Source organism: Macaca fascicularis, chromosome 3 (assembly GCF_037993035.2).
Source record: "Macaca fascicularis isolate 582-1 chromosome 3, T2T-MFA8v1.1".
In the NCBI taxonomy this organism is placed as follows: domain Eukaryota; kingdom Metazoa; phylum Chordata; class Mammalia; order Primates; family Cercopithecidae; genus Macaca; species Macaca fascicularis.
The window spans coordinates 37,125,916-37,147,190 of NC_088377.1; the positions used below are offsets into that span (position 1 = coordinate 37,125,916).

A 21,275-nucleotide genomic window follows, 5' to 3' on the forward strand; every position below is an offset into this window, starting at 1 on the left:
GCGACATTTTAATGATGCTGTTTGTGTATTGCTGCTGATGAATTCTGCCCAGTGAAGGTAATTTATTTTTCCCTGAGCTGGATTTTGCCTTCTGTTTACTTATGTTGGTGTTCTGTTTCCTTTCCTAACTGCTACCAGACATTCCTTTCCATGCCTTTGTATAATGCACAGCAGGCTGATGAAGCATGGGGACTCGCGCTGTGGGAACCCTGCTTGGGTAAATGTCACCGCTTTTTATATAAAGAACTTGGCTCCATCTTAGCAGCTCCGGAATCTGCTGAGATTGCCACACCTTAAACATATGATCTGATTATTAGGAAGTATATGTTTGTTGTGTTTTGAAACACTGATGGGTTTTTAATGCATTGCTGATTAATATGTGAAAGTGAAAACCAGCCAGTGGATAACCTGGAGTCCTTGTCCTCTTGCCCTCTGCAGGCTTGCAGGGCACTGGGCAGCTGGGACCTGAACCTAGGACAAGATTACCCATCCGTGGAAACGCATTTTTGACCCCTGGACAAAACGAGTGTTGCACGTGGAAATCAGTGGAGGCGCAGACGAGAATTTTGCCTCTGTCCTACTAGTGGGGAACGTATTTAACTTGATGCAGTGTCTGCAGCAAGCTAGTGTGTTAGGTACTATTTTAGGGAGTCTTATTCATCGTAAAGTTAATTTCTTGATATTAAGAACGTGTTTATGCAGTAACCCTTTTCTCAGCACCTCTGGACTTTTGAAAAGTGGCCTCTTGTCTTATTTCTACATAGAAGCACTGCTCCTGTGCTTCCCTTTCTGGTGTAGGACAAATGGGGCACTGGGGACGAGGTGGGGCCGTTTCTCGAATCTCTTGCCCCCCAGGTCTGGGGATGGTAGGTGACGCAGATGAGCTTCACCGTGCATCCTCTGCTCCATTCTCCAAACCTGGCTTTACTCAAAGACCTTGGTGGTTTGGAAGCGCTCAGCTCATCTTTGTATACATCTGCTTGTTTTGGAACATCATTTCTTTGAAGAAAACTTTGAAGACAGCTTCTCAACAAGTTTGTCTTTCCTATGCCCATACTGCATTAACTAGCCTCAGCTAAGGACCTCGTCTAAAAGATAGGCACCCATGCCTACTGGGGAAAATCATGAGCATTTAAGAACGCTTATGCAAGCTTCAATCAACTGATGGATGATTCCCCTTCAATCTCCCTTCCCTTCCTCCTGCTCACTGGCCACTGGTGACACCCCCAGACAAAAAGCTGTGTATTCTCAAGAGGGCATATGGCACAGTGGGTGAGAGCATAAGCTCTTGAGACAGGTGTCAGGTTCTGGCTTTGCTGCTATGCAGCTGTGTTCTCTTTCTGAACTCCTCTGTGTCCGTTTTCTCATTTGTAAAAGAATGAAGATAATAGCACTTACCATGTCTAGCACAAACTGTTGTTTCCTAAATATATCACTGTAACAGCTTTATTGATACATAATTTACAGCCATAGGGTTCACCTTTTTAAAGTGTGTAATTCAAGATTTTGGACATGTTTAGGGAGTTGTGCAACCATCATCATAATCTAATTTTAGAACATCCCCAAAAGAAACCATGTACCTGCCAGGAGTCTCTATCTCCTCCTCCCTCTCTGCCCTACTTCCCTGTTTCCCAGGTAATCACTCACCTATTTTGTATAGATTTTGCCTACTAGGGGCATTTATATTAATGAAATCATACATAGATGATTTTTGTCACTGACTTGTTTCACTTAACACAGTGTTTTCAAGGCTCATCCATGTTGCAACATGTATCAACACCGAATTCCTTTTTATTGCAGAATAATAAAGTGTGTGGATATACCATGTTTTGTTTATCCGTTTATCAGTTGATCGATATTTGGATTGTTTCTGCTTTTTGGCTATCATGAATAATGCTGCTATGAGCATTGATAGTACAAGTTTTTGTGTGGATGTATGTTTTCATTTCTGTTGAGTATGTACCTAAGGGTGGAATTACTGGGTCATATGGTAACTTGATAGTTAACATTTTGAGTGACTGCCAAACCGTTTCCATTTTACTTTGCCACCGGTCATGTACGAGGGTTCTGATTTCTCCACCTCCTTGCCAACACTTGTCACTGTTTGTCTTTTTGATTCCAGGCATTCTACTAGGTGGTTTGGGTGGGTTATCTCATTAATTGTGATTTTGATTTTAATTTTCCCAGTGACTAATGACATTGAACATTTTTCCTGTGCTTATTAGCCTAAATATACTATTGATTGTAAGAAAAATTGCTTCCTGTTTTAGAGATAATACCAACATAAGAACCATCAGTCCCTGCTTTCATTAGAGTGGTAAGGGTGAGGATCGTTTTAAAATCAAGCATGAAGAATCATACCTGCATCTCATTAAAAAAAAATGTTACTTCTAGATAAAGTTAAATCATCATTAATGTATAGGGTTTAATTATTTTCCTAGTGGGTTTATGGGTAGAGTGCTCATTTTGTTTGGTTTGATCTCTACTTGCTTTTATGTTTTAATTTAACAAAAATGAGTGATTGGAAACATGGAAAATACCTTTGTTGCTACCACAGTGAGTTCCAATTTGTTTTCAGCAACTCTTAGAAGATTGAAGTCAGATGCAGCCAATTTTCTCCCAATTACCTTTTTTTTTTTCTTCATCTTGCCTGAATAATGTGAGCTTTTTCAGCTAGCTAATTAACGCTGGTTTTTCTGCCGTATTGGTGACTTTATGATATTTTGCTTTTAAGAAGTTATATATGTATTCATTTATATACCTCTGTTTACCCTATTCATTAAATGTTCCCTGCATGGAATATATATTAATAGCTACTGCATAGATTATCTTTGATTGCTTTTCTAATAGCAATTATCTGGACTTTGCTTGGTGTTGGGTAAGAGGCATATTTGTATGTATATTTTCTCATTTTTGAAACAGAAACATAAACTGTTCCCTCTGATATATTTAATAAAACTCACCAGCAGTACTGATACTATTTAATTATGCAGTTATAATTTTATTCATATTTAGTTTACATTCTGAATCTTAGGAGCGGTGAGGCGGAGTGATGTGACCGTGGAAGTATTTGTACGACAAGGTTTGACCTTGACTCTGCCACTTCATGACTTTGAACGAGTTACCTAACTACTCTGGCTCAGTGTTTTCACCTGTCTAATGGGTTTTATTTATTTATTTTTTTAATGTAATACCATCTACCTGATGCGGTCATTGTGGGAACATTTCAGATAGTATTTATTGAAAGGTTTCCTCCTTGGTATGAAGTAGATGCTCAATAATTGTTAGGTAGCACAGATTAATTGTCCTTTATCCAAAAATCCGAAATCCAAAATGCTCCAGTGAGCATTTCCTTTGTTGGTGCTCAAAAAATTCCACGTTTTGGAGCATTTCAGTCTGTAGTGCTAGGAGTAGTAACAGAAGCTGTCATCTTGCTGGCTCTTCTGTCTGGTTGGGACACATGAGAGTTAAATGGTAAAAGAAGAAATGACATTTCAGTAACAGGCAATCTCCTTAGCACAATAATTGGTACAAGAGAGTAAGTCTGACAGTGCCAGTGATCATCAGAACAGTCCACAGTCATCGCGGTAAAGTTGCTGGAGGCAGTGACTGAGGAAGGTGTGTCTCCATGTCTGTAACAATGGGTAGATGTCTGCTCTAAGAATTTTTAATTGAGGTAAAATTTACAGAAAGCCTGTAAAAAATTTCATAGATGTTAAATGCATAAGCCAGTGAGTTTTGACAAATGCATAGACTTTGTAACCACCTCCTCACTCCAGATGGCGAACATCTCCATCACCCCTGCATGTTCCCTCATGCCCTTCCAATTAATCTCCATCCCTGTAGGCAGTCATTTCTCTCATTTGTTTTCAAATAGATAAATATTACCTGTGCTTGAATTTTGTATGAAGGAAATCATACTGTTAAAAGAAGAACTTCAGACAAAGTAAATTTAACAGAGTTTAATTGAGCAAAGACTAATTCTGGAATCGGAAGCCCCCAGGCTAGCCTAAGTTCAGAGTGACTCAGGCTGCCACATCATCAGATAACACTTATGAACAGAAAAAGGAAAGCGCCATAAAAGACAGAAGTGAAGTACAGGTACAGAAACAGCTGGATTGGTTACAGCTTAGCGTCTGCCTTATTTGAACACAGTTTGAACATTGGCCGCCTGTGATTGACCAAAACTGATTGGTATAAGAGTAGGTTGCAGTCTGTTTATGTTATCTAGTTAGAGTACAGTTCACTTTGTACTGAGAAAACTTCTCCCCTTTTGGTCAGCTTCTCAGTTTTCACATCACTCTTTCAGCATCATAAAGAGACTGAAACCTCAAACCCCACTGGGAAATAGCAGAACAGTGGGTTTTGTAAGGTGGAAACAGGACACAGAACACTAGGGGGAAAAACCACCTGTTGGTTACTTCAGGTTGCTTTTTCGAAAGTGTTACATAGAACTTTCTTATTATGCTGGAGTCTCCCATTTTTAGGAGGAAAATAGCCTGTTCTGTTTTGAGGTCTATCTGCTTCCTTACAGTCTTAGTTTGATTAGGTCACATTTAGCTCAGTGGCTTCATTTTGGTTTGGTCTGGTCTGTTGAGGCCTAGGGCAGGGGCTCAGTCCAGAGCAATGGCCTCCCATAATTTTGTTTGACAATACAATACAGACAGTTTTGTTTTTGACTTTTTTTACCCATCAACATGTCTGTGAGATTCCTCCATGGTGCTGAGTTTACCAGTTTGTTTCTTTTTATTGATGTACATCTCTGTCGTTTTCCATGTAGGGCACTATGAATAACACTACTTTGACTATTTATAAAAAATTACTAGTGTGGATGCTTGCTTTTTTCCTCTTGGGGGAAATGTCCAGGCTTGGAATTTCTGGATCATTGCGTAGGTATTTAATTTTATTGTAAATTGTCAAGCCTTTTTCTAAAGTGGTTGTACCATTTTTACATGCTCACCAGTAACGTATGAGTTGCGGTTGCTACACCTGTTTGCCTACATTGAGCGTTGTTTGTATTTTTCAGTTTAGCCACTTATCGTTTCTGATGTCAAATGATGTTGAGCACCTTTCCGTGTGCTTGTGGGCTGTTTGTAGATCTTCTTCAGAAAGTGCATGTTCAAGCCTTTTGCTCATTTTATTTATGTATTTCCATTTGTCTTTTCTATCATTGATAAGTAGGCATTCTTTGTAGACTCTGGATATAAATTCTTGCAAGATACGCATTATTAGAATATTTTCTCTTACTCTGTGGCTTTCTTATTCATCTCAACAGTGTATTTGTTCTAAATTAAGCTTTTTATTTTTATTTTATTTTGAAATCATTGTGGACTGAAATGCAATTGTTAGAAGTAACACACAGAGATCCCATGTAACCATGTGGACCCTCCCAATGGTAACATGTTACAAAAGTAAAATACATTATCACAGCCAGGACACCAGCATCAGGGCAGTCAAGACCAGAATATTTCCATCAGCACAAGGTTCCTGCCTTGCCCTTTAATTGTCACACCTTCCTCATTTCCCTTGTCCCCTCCCTGGCCCTGGCAAACACTAATCCCTTCTATATTTCTATACTTTTGTCATTTCAAGAATATTATATAAAAGGAATCACACCGAATGTGACCTTTTGGGATCACATTTTTGTCACTCAGCAAAATTCACTGCAAATTTATGGAGGTTACTGCAGGTATCAATAGTTTGTTCCATTTTATTACTGAGTAGTAAACCGTGGTGTGGATGTATGACAGTTTGTATACCATTCACCTTTTGAAGGACATGTGGGCTGTATTTAGCTTTTGGCTGTCATGACTAAAGCCACTATCTAGGAAGGTTTCCATGTGAACATACGTCTTCATTTCTTTGGGATAAATGCCCAAGAGTACAGTTGCTGGGTTGCACGGTAGTTGTATGCTTGCTTTTATCAGAAACCACCAATCTTGTTTCCAGAGTGTCTGTAGTACTCTACATAGCCACCAGCAATGTGGGACTAACCCCCCGCCCCCCCCCCTTTTTTTTTTTACATCCTCACCAGCATCTGGTGTTCTCACTGTTTTTTACTGTAGCCACTCTGATAGATGTGCGGTGATATCTCATGGTGGTTTAATTTGCAATTCTCTAATTGTTAATGATATTGAACATCTTTTCGTATGCTGATTTGCCATCTGTAGATTCTCTTCAATGAAATGTCTGTTTATATCTTTTGCTGTTTTTCTATTTGGATTGTTTGTTTCCTACTACTGATTTTTGAGGATTCTTTGTATATTCTAGATGCTAGTTCTTTTTCAGATAATGTGGTTTGCCTGTATTTTCTCCTAATCTGTGCCTGTCTTTTCATCTCTCCATAGAGTCTTTTGAAGAGCAGGTTTTAATATTGATAAGGTTTAATTTGTCATTTTTCTTTTGTGCATCTTGCTTCTTTTTCTTTTCTTTCTTTTCTTTGATGGAGTCTTGCTCTGTCGCCCAAGCTGGAGTGCAGTGGTGCGATCTCAGCTCACTGCAAGGTCCGCCTCCTGGGTTCACGCCATCCTCCTGCCTCAGCCTCCCGAGTAGCTGCGACTACAGGTGCCCACCACCATGCCCGACTAATTTTTTTTGTATTTTTAGCAGAGACGGGGTTTCACCATGTTAGCCAGGATGGTCTCGATCTCCTGATCTCGTGATCCGCCCACCTTGGCCTCCCAAAGTGCTGGGATTGCAGGCGTGAGCCACTGTGCATCATGCTTTTTATGTCAGGTCTAAGAGTCTTTGCCTGGCCCCACATTACAAATATTTTCTCCCATTTTTTTTGAAATGTTTTATGGTTCTACGTTTAAGTTCATGGTCCATTTTGATTTAATTTGTATAGAAGATGTGAAGATTAGGTAAATGTTTAATTTTTTGCCTTCTAGATATTCAGTTGCCCAGCATCATTTGTTTAAAAGTCTGTCCCTCCTCCACTGAATTTGTTTTTCACTTTTCTCGAAAGTCAGTTGGCTGCCTTGTGTTGAGTGTTTGCCAGCTCTCTATTATATGTCTATGATCCGTCTATGAATACCATACTGTCCTTATTACTGTAGCTAGGTAGTAACCTTGAGATCAGGAAGAGCGATTCCTCATATTTTATTATTTGGCAAAATTGTTTTAGATATTCTAGTTCCTTTTTTCATATAAAGCATAGAATAATCTTGTATATATCTGTAATGAAAAGTGCTGGTATTTGGACAATAATTCCATTACACCTGAGCGTCTGGTTGCATAGATTTTACATTTTTAACTATGTTGAGTCTTTCATTCTATGGACATGGTAGGTCTCCTCATTTAATTCAGTCTTTTTGATTTCTGCTGCATACAGGTCATAATTTCTAAAGTTTATACCTAAGTATTTCATTTTCTTTGGAGTTATCGTAAATGTTATTATGTATTTCATTTTGGTTTCTACATGTTCATTGTTTATAGAAATGTGATTGATTTTGTGTGTGGATCTTGTATCATGTAGCCTTGTTCAACTCCTTAGTTCTAGAAGGGCTGTGTGTATGTGTGTGTGAGTGTGAGTTTTGTTTGCTAGTTTTATTCTATTAATACTATAGCCAGAGGATACACTCTGTATACATTTAGTTCTTTTAATTTTGTTTAGTTTTGTTTACTAGTCTAGGATGTTTTCTATCTTGATTAATGGTCTATAGCACTTGAGGGGGAAAAAAAAACAAGAAACACACCCACCCACCCACCCACCCACACACACACATACCCACACCCACACCCAAGGTGTGATGTCTACTGTATAAGGTAATTTTTTGCTACCTTGTGGTAATGGCATTTGAAAGAACAGTTAAATAATCCAAATGGATATATTGTGGAACTTTAGACTCAGGAAATTTTTACTGTAGAATTCTGTCTGTAAGGAGAAAGCATATATAGCTCACTGCTTATAAGATTGTTTTATTCTTTGAAGAAATAATGTTTCACTTAAGGAAAAATATTCTCAAGGAAAAAGTGCCCATAGTCATCAGTGAACTGCTGAGTCTCATCTACTTCATTGCTCAGGCATGCAAGACCTTCCTGTTTACTAATAATGCTGACTTTTCCTTCTTATTGGGAAGGAAACTAAAGTACAGCTTAATGGTTAAAAATTACGCACCTAGATTATTGATTCTATTATATATTTTGACAGTATGTTTTTCTATCTTGAATAATAGAAATGTCACCCACTATTTAATTTTTTTTTCCAGAGTAATTTTCACTAGGTCTGATTATGTAATTAGATTTGACATACCAACTGGGTATACTTGGTAAGAAAATGAGAATTAAAATGTGTCAGGGTAAAATTATTTCAGAACTTTTGCAAATCTTTATTTTAGATAAGATGATTTCTATTTTTAGCTTTGTTTTTGAAATAATCTAGGACATTTACATTTTTACTTCTTATCAAATTGTTTTGGTTTACTTAATTTGTATGTTTCGTGTCTGACAAAAGTTTATTTTTTAAATTAATGATTTTTTTAAATAAAATTTATGATTTGGAATGATCCAATTATCTAATTCCAGATGTTAATTTTGAAAGATATTAATTTCCAAGGTGTTAATTTTGCATTTTTGTGAAAATCACATATACTGGCTGAATCTAACTTCTAATTTAACAGCTCTGTGTGGATGTCTGGTGGATATTTCAAATATCCTGAGTTCAACACTGAGCTCTTGTTCTTTTCCTCTGAGCCAGCTCCTTCCATCATGAGTTCCCATTGTGGGAAATGACAACTACATTTTTCTGTTTTTTTCTGTCCAGAAATCTTGTTATCGTCATTGATTCTTTTTTTTCTCTTATGCTTCACCCTGTATCTATAAATTCTACCATAGGCCCCAGGTCTGATCAACCATTTCCACCTTTACTGCAACCAGTTTACCAAATGACCATCCTTTCTCATCTGGATTAACAAGATGGCCTCCTGAGTGGTCTCTCAGCTTCAGCCCTTGTAGCCCAATTGCAGCAGAGTTGAGTGTGGAGTGAGTAGTGAGCCAGTGAAGTCAGAACCTATCACACTTTTGCTCAAATTTCCCCATTGGCTTCCATTGTCCCTTGTAAGTCCAGGGTGTCATAAGACTTCTTCCTCTTACTTTTTACCCTCATCTTTCGTCCCCCTCACTCACTGTACTTCATCCACCCTGGTCTCACTACTGGTCTTAGGACATACTGGACTGACTCCCACATCAGCGACTTTGTACTTGCTTTTCCTGCTGTCGGGATACCTTAATGCATCACCCCCTTCCTCAGCTGCTTCCCTTTCTTACTCAGATGTCTCATTCTCAACGAGGCCTTTTTAAAACGATCTTCCTTGTTGACAATTGCCACTTCTTCCCCAGATTTCTGTTTTCCTCTTCTTTCTCTTATTTTTTCTATAGCATTATCATTACATTATATAGAGGTGTTTCTCTTATTATTCTATATGTGTGTTCCTGAAAAAACATTCCGTGAAATCATACACCAAAATAACAGAACTTATGAAAAAAGTGTTAGGTATAAACCCTCAAAAATCTGTGGAATTTTGCAATCAGGACACTAATAAAGAAATACTACTACTAGTAACTTGCTTCATTGATTTGCTGTTTTGATAAAAAGAGAAAGGGCTTCCAAGATGCACCTTCAACTTCTCTCAATAGTGTCATGTCGTAGAAAGTGAAGTGGTTTGTGAAGCACCTACACTGGTTACTAGTCACGATTTGCACTACACAAAGGAAGGTACTTTTTTTTTTTTTTTTTTTTTTTTTAGTTTTTAAAGTTGTTATTTGTTGTGCTGCTGCTGCTGCTAATCATTTCCTTTTATTTTAAGGGTCACCTTTGAGTTAAATGATAAAGCTTGTTCATGATCACCTTAGATCCTTAATATTCCAGGGGGAAATAATGTGTAAATCACTACAACTTCTGTGTTATACAAATATCAGTTTCTGTTTCTCAAATACATATGAAGTGATTTGAATAAAAGAAATACGTGCATTAGTAAAACCAACTGTACTATATATTTTCGTTGTTTGTTTACTGTTTATCTCCCTGAACTAGAAGATAAGCTCCATGAAGGTGTGATCCTATTCTTGTTCCTTTTTCAAAATTCTCATTTGTATTCCCATTTCGTAGACGTTTAGTAGGTATTTAATAAATATTTGTTGAATGACAGAGCAAATAATAACATCAATGTCTAGACTTCTCCAGAACTCTGAAGTAATTGAAAATATGAATGCTTTCTTTTCTTTAAATTGAACAACTTCTTTGGCTTCATAGTTATTGACATTTAAGACGGTAGCCTGATTTATGTGTGTTATTTAGAAAGCCAAAAGTAAATGTGTCGTGGATGAAGCTCAAGATTCAGCATTCTGTAGGAAGATGCAATTTCATTCTGTGACAACATGTTTTAATAGGAACTAACACATAGATTGTGCTTTTCTAGCAGGTGCTGGCATAAGCATTCTGCACACATTAAATAATTTAATCCTTGAGACAAAGTCTAGAGCAGCAATTCTCAAAGTGTAGTTCAAGAACCTGTGGCAGACCCTGAGCGCCTTTGCTGGGGGTGGCCACGAGGCCAAAAGCGTTTCATCCGAATCGACCTTTGTACTTTCTCCCCTCGTTGAGCTTTTGGCAACGATTTAAAAGCAGTCATGAGAAAACTTCTGGCACCTGAGCACGTATCCCGCGGCAGTGGTGCCAAACTACACCACTTGGTGTGTTACTCATCCCTGCCACACACCTATGAGTAAAACCCAAAATCTAGCTCTCTCAAAAATAGCCTTAAAGTAGTAAAAATTATTAATTCTATTAAACGTTGACTCAAAATTTTAAAAATATTGTGTGTCAGAATGCGAATTACGTATAAACTCTTCTGCCGTACACCAAAATGTGATGGTTGTCTCAAGGCAAAGGCTTTGGGAGGTTGTCCGAGCTGGGAGCTGAACTGGCTGCTTTGTATGGCACCCCATTTTTACTTGAAGTAGTGGCTGACAGAAATACTATAGTAATTTAGACTTGGGTATTTGGCAGGATTTTCTTGAAAATGAAGAAAATAAGCCTGTTGCATCAATGAAAACAACTGACAGTATTTGTGGCTAATGATAAAAATTGAGCTCATAAGTAAAAATTAGAATTTTGGAAATCTTGAATATGCCCACCATGAGCTTGACATTTTCCCATTATTTAAGAAGGTGTCTGATGAGATAGGAAGCTGTATTAACACGTGATATTTTTTCACTGTATAATGAAACGTGTCAACGTTTGGAAGGTCTGCATCACTCAGCGAACCGGGAAAGCCATGCGTATGGAAAAGATCCATTCCAAGTGCAAGAGAGTCTAAAGGATTTTAATGTAACAAAGCACCAAAGTGTCGTTTATGGGGTTTCAGATTCTGCATCGCAACTAACCTTTAAGAAACTGATGCTTGTTTAGTTTTACTGCAGTATTAACAAAAATATTCACAGCTATTTGAAAAGGCAATTAAAATACTCCCCTCCTTTCCAGCTATGTGTCTGGGAGGCTGTGTTTTATTAATATCCTTCAACAAAAACAACATGTTATACAAGAGACTAAATGCAGAGACAGGTGTGAGAATCTAGTTGTCCTTTATTAAGCTAGACACTGGAAAAATTTGAAAACCAGTTAAACGGTGCCACTTTTAAGAATTTTTAGTTTTCTTTTGGATAATATATTTGTTTTTCATAAATGTGTCTTTGGTGTTAATAATGTAATGACTTTGATTTTTTAAGGAATTAATAACTTTTTAAAGTTCACAGGTTGCTCTCTAATATGATAAATATGGAAAGAAATAAGTCACATAAACAAGAATTTAGGGGTCCTCAATTTTTTTGTATGTTGCAAAGGGATCCTGAGACCAAAAACTTTGAGAACTGCTGTTCTTGAAGAAGTTGGTGCTATTGCTTTGTTGATTGAGAAACCCAGACATAGGAGGTTGAGTAGGTTGTCCAAGATCACAGAGCTAGTCAGGGGAGAGCTGGGATTTTTCTTTTTCTTTTTTCTTTCTTTCCTTTTTTTTTTTTTTTTTTCTTTTCTGAGACAGAGTCTCGATCTGTTGCCCAGGCTGGAGTGCAGTGGTGTGATCTCTGCTCACTGCAGTCTCTGCTTCCCGGGTTCAAACGATTCTCCTGCCTTGGCCTCCCAAGTAGCTGGGACAACAGGCGCATGCCACCATACCCGACTAATTTTTTGTATTTTTAGTAGAGACGGGTTTCACTCTGTTAGCCAGGATGATCTCGATTTCCTGACCTCGTGATCTGCCTGTCTCGGTCTCCCAAAGTGCTGGGATTACAGGCGTGAGCCACAGCGCCCAGCCTTCTTCTTCTTTTTTTTTTTTTCCAGGCAGAGTCTCGTTCCCTCACCCAGGCTGGAGTGCAGTGGCATGATCTTGGTTCACTGCAACCTTTGCCTCCTGGGTTCAAGTGATTCTTCTGCGTCAGCCTCACAAGTAGCTGGGACCACAGGGACACACCACCATGCCCAGCTAATTTTTGTGTTTTTAGTAGAGATGGGGGTCTCGCTATGTTGGCCAGACTGGTCTCAAACTCCTGACCTCAGGTGATCTGCCCACCTCAGCCTCCCAAAGTGCTGGGATTACAGGCAGGAGCCATCACACCCGGCATAGAGCTGGGATTTGAACCCATTGCTTTAAACTCAAATCCGTATGATTACTTTTTGAGAAACCTCTATGGTTTGTAACTTTGCTAAAATCAACAAGCTTTGTCTGGTTGAACTTAGATGTCCTTACAAGTTCTTTTCTCATGTAATTTCTTGATGTAAAATTAAATCTTCACCATGTGGATATCTTTTACATCTCAGTTTATATGGCAGGACATATTTCCCCTAAACTCACCAGCTAACAGCTAAGCAGGAGAAGGTACATCATATTTAAGTTTCTTTTCTTGGACCTTTCAGTTTTTTATTTAAGCAGAGTTGATTTCTTAAGATTATTTGAAAGAATCTTTGAAAGAAATATTGTGCCGTATTCAAGAATAATGTTGGTTATTCCTGATAACTTTCCTCTTATTTTGGTTGGTCATACTTTTTCACTACAAACCATAGAAATGACAATTTAGTATACTTCTGCTTTGAAGTAAAATATTGGAGAGCTGAAAGCTTATTTCAGTTTGGAGAAACAGGGGAATTGTATTTATCCCACTGTGTCTTATTATTAATTTATATACTGAAATAGATTAGCGCAGTGCAAGATAAAACTAGTACATAAATGTAGCCATTTATGTTTCTACCATCAGTTTCAACTGTGGATTAATCTCACTGGAAGCTTGAATGGTTTCTTAGGGGAAAATATTGGAAGGGTAGGTTTACCTCAAGAGTTTCCTTAAATATGCTGTTAATTCGCATTGATTTCAGAGAAAACAGAGATAATCAGTTTGACTTCCCCACTGGCTGACTGCACAGGCAAACTGTTCACAGTGCTGTTTAATGGAAATCTCAGGGACTCTCCTGCTTTCTCTGTTTTCATATGGACTGACTCAAATATGGAGAGGACACCAGGGACAAAGTACTTAGAGAAAATCCCATACTTTTTAGTTGAACTTTTGAGTACAAAGTGATGACTGTATGGTGAGATAAAAAAATATGCAACACAATCTTTGACTTGCATTTTTTTTTATTGTTTGAAATAAGATATATATTCGTTCAATTGTAGCTACCTTTCATCCTGAAATGTCTGATACTTATTTTACAAGGCAGTAGTAGAGAGAGATAAGGTGAAATACAGAGAAGCTGGGTGATTTTTTTTTTTTTTTTTTTTTTTTTTTTTTAGATCCACAGAAGATGATGGTACATCTAAGTATATTTGAAAGTCTACCACTGGGAAGTATTTAGAAGTATTTATGATAAGCTAAGAAAAGGAAGCCTGGGAATTTGCTGTGGTAATAGAGCCAACTCCTTGCTGGAGGGAGAATTATGTAGTTTGGGAATTAATATGTACCATTCGTTTATGTCCTTTTTCTCCTTTCTCCTCTGGCTCTTCCTTCTCCTGCTGCACCGTCTCCTCTTCTTCACGTTTAACAACCAAATGATTTACTCAGGTGGTGACCGAAAGTGCAGCCTGAACTGCCTTTTCCTACCTGCCCGGTCCTAACTGCGTTTTTTTTTAGCTTATCAGATAGAGGACTTTGTCCTAAAACAGTCATAGGTTTCTTTTTCGTGTAATGCCTTCTTTTCCTCTGGGTAGATACCCAGGAGTGGGATTGCTGGATCAAAGGGTAGTTCTAGTTTTAGTTCTTGAGGGAATCTTCACCCTGTTTTCCATAGTGGTTGTACTAGTTTACATTCCCAGCAGCAGTGTAAAAGTGTTCCCTTTCCACCACATCCCCACCAACATCTATTATTTTTTTATTTTTTTTTAAATTATGGCTATTGATCCAGGAAAATGCAAATCAAAACCACAATGCAAACTCCTTACTCCTGCAAAAGTGGCCATAATAAAAAAAAAAATAGATGTTTGTGGTGATGGGGTGAAAAGGGAACACTTTTATGCTGCTGGTGAGAATGTAAACTCATACAACCATGGAATACTATTCAGCTCTAAAAAGAAATGAAATCATGGCATTCACAGCTACCTGGGTGGAACTGGAGATCATTATTCTAAGTGAAGTAACTAGGGAATGGAAAACCAAACATTGTATGTTCTCACTGATAAATGGGAGCTAAACTGTGGGGATGCAGAGGCATAAGAATGATACAATGGACTTTGGGGACTTGTGGGAAAGGGTGGGAGGGGGTGAGGGATAAAAGACTACACACTGGGTACAGTGTACACTGCTCAGGTGATGAATGCACCAAAATCTCACAGATCACCGCTAAAGAACTTAGTTGTGTAACCAAACACCACTTGTTCCCCAAAAACCTATGGAAATAAAAAATCAAATTAAAAAACCAGTCATAGTGTCCTCTTACAGCATCATAATGTGGACCTGTCTATATTTGCATATTTAACTAGAGCGGCACATATCTAGTTATCTATTTAAACCTTACCCCAGAAATACATTTGAAAATCATAATTGTTGTCTTTAAAAAGATTGATATTACTATTATGAAGAAAACACATTGCACCGTGAGATTAAATTCCTGGCTTCAATAGGTATACATAATGAACTGCCAGCAGCTGAAATTTGAAAGACTACACTTACCAGAAAAGAATCTTCTACCCACATTTCTCAGAATAGTTGTTCACAAATGATACATTCTGCCCTGTGCTTTTGTTTCTCACTGGAATTTGAAAAATAAAACTTTTTGCTCATGGTAAATTCATAAGCTTGGGGCATGAAAATGTTTGAATTTGATATAAAAGAAGTTTTGAAAGGAAGATTAGTGGTTTAAACCAAAAGATTAGTCGCCCTGGGAAATTCAGCTGTGGCAAAAGCAGAGTTCAGTAATAAAGAACCTGCCCTGGCTGATTGCTCCATTCACGCTGGCATTCTGATCCTCCCGGCTGGACTCGCACCTGATTGACGGTGCTGATTATGATGGCTTAATACAGCTCATCGTCACTTCACCAGGACACGTGGACTTTGCAGGCTTCAGAGACTCCTCCCCCCCCCCGGCCCCAACTTGTTTGTGGTACAGTTGATTCTTCTGCTAAGTGGGGGTTAATTATTTCTTTATTCGTTATCTTTTTAAAATGGAGGAGAAAAGGGCACATTCTCGAATAGGTGATGATTATCCTAGTGGAAGCTCTCTTGGGCAGAGTCAAAGGAAGAACTTGCAGTTTAACTTGCTTGATACCTCATAGTTGATTCCTATTCATTCTGCCATTGAAGGGTGTCAGGTGATAAGACTTAATTTTAGCTGTTGTGGAACAGCAGTGAAAATCCCTGGAAGACCCCCCTTCTTGATGTTAGGGAAGCCGGGAGACACAGGGTGAGGCTCTGCCTCCACACTTCATGGGCTCCAGCTGCCGCCCTTGTGATGCAGATACATGGGTCACGGTCCGTTTCTAGATGAGCAGAAGATTCTCACATTGGAAAGGTACCATGAAATACATTTACACTGGATCTGAAAAGCTTAAAAGTTTACTTAGGAAAGTGTCATCTTCACAAAAAATTATGATGTTGTATAAGCCTTCCTTTTTCTCCACAACCTCTCCAGCATCTCCTATTTTTTGGCTTTTTAATTACAGCCATTCTAACTGGTATCTTATTGTGGTTTTGATTTGCATTTCTCTAACGGTGGGAGTGTCAATTAGTTCAGCCATAGTGGAAGACAGTGTGGTGATTCCTCAAAGACCTGAAGACAGAAATACCATTCGACCCAGCAATCCTATTAACTGGGTATACACCCAGAGGAGTATAAATCGTTCTATTATAAAGATACATATACGCATACATTCCCAATAGCAATGACATGGAATCAACCCAAATACCCATCAGTGATCGACTGGATAAAGAAAATATGGTACATATATACCATGGAATACTATGCAGCCATAAAAACTATGCAGATCATGTCCTTTGCTGGGACATGGATGGAGCTGGAGGCCATGCTTAGCAAACTAACACAGTAACGGAAAACCAAATACCGCACGTTCTCCCTTATAAGTGGGAGGTAAATGATGAGAACACATGGACACAGAGAGGGGAACAAGACACACTGGGGCCTACTGGAGCGTGGAGGGTGAGAGGAGGGAGAGGATCAGAAAGAGTAACTAATGGATACCAGGCTTAAAACCTGGGTGATGAAATAATCTGTACAACAAACCCCCATGACACATGTTTACCTGTGTAACAAACCTGCACATCCTGCTGAACCTGAACTTAAAAGTTAAAAATTATGATGTTGTCTTGAGAGAATGTTAAGTCCATTCCTGTCCTTTGGACAGATCTCAAATCTGTATTAGACAGATGAAACTCTTTTTCTTTTCTTTTTTTTTTTTGTTATTGTTTTTTGATTTTCTTTTTATTTTATTTTATTTTATTATACTTTAAGTTCTAGGGTACATGTGGATAACGTGCAGGTTTGTTACATATGTATACTTGTGCCATGTTGGCATGCTGCACCCATCAACCTCGTCAGCACCCATCAACTCGTCATTTACATCAGGTATAACTCCCAATGCAATCCCTCCCCCCGAAACTCTTTTTCATACATGATTTATGTTCTATTTTAAACATAGAAAACTTTCTATATGAAAAGGGAAATTTCACTTTTCCTTAGTAATTTATTCTAGGGTCTTCTAATGTTCATCGTTAGAATATAGAAGTATTCTTAACGTCTGGTCATTTTCCTGAGGAAGGGAATGTCTATTATTACTTGAAATACACAAACCCCTCAAAGATTAATATGTGGGCCCTTGGCTTTTCCCCAGGTCAAAGTTTTATAACTTTACCTGAGAGGCAACTCAATCATTTTCTTTATGAATCATTTCAGAATGTTCTCTGTCCGAATTAAAGTATGTAAAGATCAATTGCTTTTGCAGGGGGTCTGTGCAGACTTAAATACTGATCCTTGTCTCTCCCTTTCTGTCCCCAAAGTTTTTGTGTTTTGTTACCTTTATGCCTTCTTTTAACTTGATGATCTACTGTATGTATTTCAATGGTAAATAGTGCTGGGCTCAGGGATGTGCTATTCCCCACATTGGCTAATCTATGTCAAAATACTTGTGGTTATGATTTTAATTTGAACGCTTAAAATTCCAGGGCACTGACATATTTTCCCCTCCCTTCTCCTTATAATGAATGTTAGTGTCTGTGCTGACCATAATTTTACAGCCATTTGGATCTCAAGATATTTGCTTGCCAACTATATGAAACCATTTATGAGCATTTTTTTTTCCTACTAGCTCACAGTACCCAGCATTATAATTTGTACATAGTATAGGCATGTTTGGTTAACTATAAAGTCTATGAAAAATTGAGTTGTAGTATCATTTTAATTCAAATCCATTGTATACTATATTAAATTGATGATGGTCTATCAATTGCAAAACGAAATTGCAAAACCAAAACCAAATTTTTGAGCTTCTATCTTGAAGCTTTTCCCTTTCAAAAAAGATGTATTTTTTTAATGACTCATTCATGTAGGACACTAGAACCATATAAAGTGGCATTTCTTTTTCTATTGTTAAACAGAGTGCAAATGGCAAGACATTAATAAAGCCTGTAGCTCAGTAAATCCCACGGGATCAAGGCCACCTTCATTGCAGTTCAGCTTTATTAGACTGGGTCATAAGAGGAGATGATTTTAGCTGAAGTACATAACAAAAAGGGAAATTGGACACATGGCTACAATCAAATTTAAGAATGCACTTGAAATACAGCTTAGCACATGTCAGGTGCAGCAGAAGCAGGTGGAACTCTTGGAACAGGACAAGGCTTGACTACTCCTGACTTTGAGTTACATGTGCTATCACAGCATCTAACACTTTACTACTTATATTCCTGCATCAGTCCTAGATTATAAGCTCTTAAGGGACAGCGACTGTGTCTTACACTTTGTATACCCAATGGTGATTACAGAGGCTGGTTCCTAGAATCAATGCATGTTTATTGAACAGAAAGATGTACAAGTCAGAGACATAAGAATCCTTCTTGACATCTCCCTCTCCCTCACATCCATAACCAATCTATCACTGAATCTTTTTTACCACCTAACTATTGTTTTAAAGCAGATCACTGCAGTGGCCTCTGGACTGGTGTCCTCCCACTACTCCACTCCCTCTTTTATTTCTTCTCACATAACAGCCAGAATGTTCTTTTAACAACACAGTCATACAACCTCTTCAAAGACTTTTTGCTGTCTTTTTTTTTTTCTTTTTGAGACAGGGCCTTGGTCTGTCACCCAGGCTGCCAGGCTGGAGTGCAGTGGCACAATCACGGCTCACTGCAGCCTTGACTTCCTAGGCTCAAGTAATCCTTCCACCTCAGCCCCCTTCGTAGCTGGGACTGCAGGTGCATACCACCACACTGGTTAATTTTTTAAAAAATTTTTGTGGAGATGGGGTCTCACTGTGTTGTCCAGGCTGGTCTTGCACTCTGGAGCTCAAGCAATCCTTCTGCCTCAGCCTCCCAAAGTGTTGGGATTATAGGCATGAGCCACCACAACTGGCTGTCCTTTTGTAGTAAGAGCTAACCATCATCATCATCATCATCATTATCTTGACAGTACTTTCTACAAGGTTATAAATAGGGTGATCACACATGTTATTAATACTCAAACACTTGAATATGAGGTGGGCACCATAGATAATCATGCAAGGTTGGGATGGGAACCAGAACATGGGCTTGCCCTGCTTGCAAGGCCCTGCACAACCTGGCCCTGCTCATCCCCCTTCCAGTCACTCTCTTTGCACCTTCGGCAAGGCTTGCTGTTCAGTCCTTCGTACTGTCCAAGGGTACTTGCCATGTTTGCTCCTACCAGAGGACCTGTTTAAGTGTTTTGAGTGCTGCCAACCTTTTTGTTCTCAGCTCCTGCATTTCATCTCATTGACTAGGTTAAATCTCCTACTGTAAGTTCTTGCTATACTCATAAATGCAATTTAATATTTATTTATTTGAATGAATAAATGAATAAATACTTGTGAGAGGTTGGTAATATTGTATTACTAATATACCAATTATGATGGAATATAGTGATCAACAAAATGACAAAATAACCTATATATTTATATTTAAATTCTATATATTCAGTTTATGCCCTGTAGTTTAATGTGCAACTAGTTTCAATGTTAACATTTCTAATATGCTATTTGATGTTTATTAAATGTACAGTAATTTATAAGAACAGCTTTGTAATGTCACAAATAAATTACCAAAATTTAAAGTTGGGTATGAATTCTTGAAAAGAAATTTCCCATATTAAGAAATATGTGACACTTGGAGTCAAAATATATAGAATTGGTTGATTCTGGAGCTAGATTATCTGGATTTAAATCATGACTTCACTGCCTACTGGCTGAGTAGCGTTGAGCAAGTTATTTAACTTCTCCATGCTTCTGTTTATTCATCCTTAAAATGGGTATAATGATGATGTCTATTTTGTAGAGCTTTTGTGAGAAATAAGTTTATATAGATAGATAGATAGATAGCATTTAGAATGGTTTCCAGCACATAGTAAATAATAAATACTAGCGATTGCTGATGTTTGTGTTATTATATTTATTCATTCAACAAATATTTATTAAATATCTCCTTAGGCTGGGCGCGGTGGCTCACGCCTGTAATCCCAGCACTTTGGGAGGCCGAGGCGGGCGGATCACAAGGTCAGGAGATCGAGACTACGGTGAAACCCCGTCTCTACTAAAATACAAAAAATTAGCCGGGCGCGGTTGTGGGCGCCTGTAGTCCCAGCTACTCGGGAGGCTGAGGCAGGAGAATGGCATGAACCTGGGAGGCGGAGCTTGCAGTGAGCCGAGATCGCGCCACTGCACTCCAGCCTGGGCGACAGAGCGAGACTCCGTCTCAAAAAAAAAAAATAAATAAATAAATAAATAAATATCTCCTTAGTTCCTGACATTGTTCTAGGTGCTAGGAATTCAGAAGTGATCAAGACTAATGTAATGCAGAGTAACCTACAAACACTTTAATTTCAGAATCTGATAAGTATTGTGAATGGAATAAACATAATGACTTGTTAGGGCGTATTGTGCGGGAGGAGCTTTAGTTAATCTGAAGGATGAGAAAAGATCAGCACGCACAAAGCATCCTAGGTGGAGGAAAGACCAAGTGCGAAGGCCCTACAGTAGGTGTCTCAGTCCATTTTCTGCTGCTGTAACAGACTGGGTAATTCAAAAACGATGTAAGTGTATTTGACTCATGGTTCTAGAGGCTGGGAAGTTCAACAACATAGCAGTGCATCTGGGGAGGCCCTTTGTGCTATATCATCCTGTCAAGGGAGTGCGTGAGACAGAAAGAGAATGGGGACCCAACTTATCCTTTTTATGAGGACCCCACTCCCTTGATAACTAACCCTGTCCCACAGTATCAGCGTTAATCCATTCCTGAAGGTAGAGCCTCCATGACCTAATCATATCTTCAAGGTCCCGCCTCTTATTGCAGTTATAATGGCCATCACATTTCATCGTGAGTTTTGGAGGGGACATTCAGACCACAACTCTGGGAAAGAGCGTGGCTTGGGTTAAAATGTGCAAGAAGTGAAGTGTGCCTGGAGTGCTCTGTGTGAGCAGAGACGGGAGGAGGCCTGAATGAAAGTTAGAAAGCTGATTATGCAGGTGGATCTTGGGGACTTTTGTAGAAAAATGAGGAGTCATATAATCCAGTTTATTGTGCTGATGAAGAAACAAAAACCTGTAAGTCCT

At 38.5% G+C, this 21,275-nt stretch overlaps 1 protein-coding gene across 6 annotated transcripts in view; it reads left to right on the top strand.

The window, feature by feature from the left end:
• Nucleotides 1–21,275, top strand: part of SDK1 (sidekick cell adhesion molecule 1) — a 963,824-nt gene that overhangs the window by 292,418 nt on the left and 650,131 nt on the right. The gene's annotated exons all lie outside the window — the stretch shown is intronic.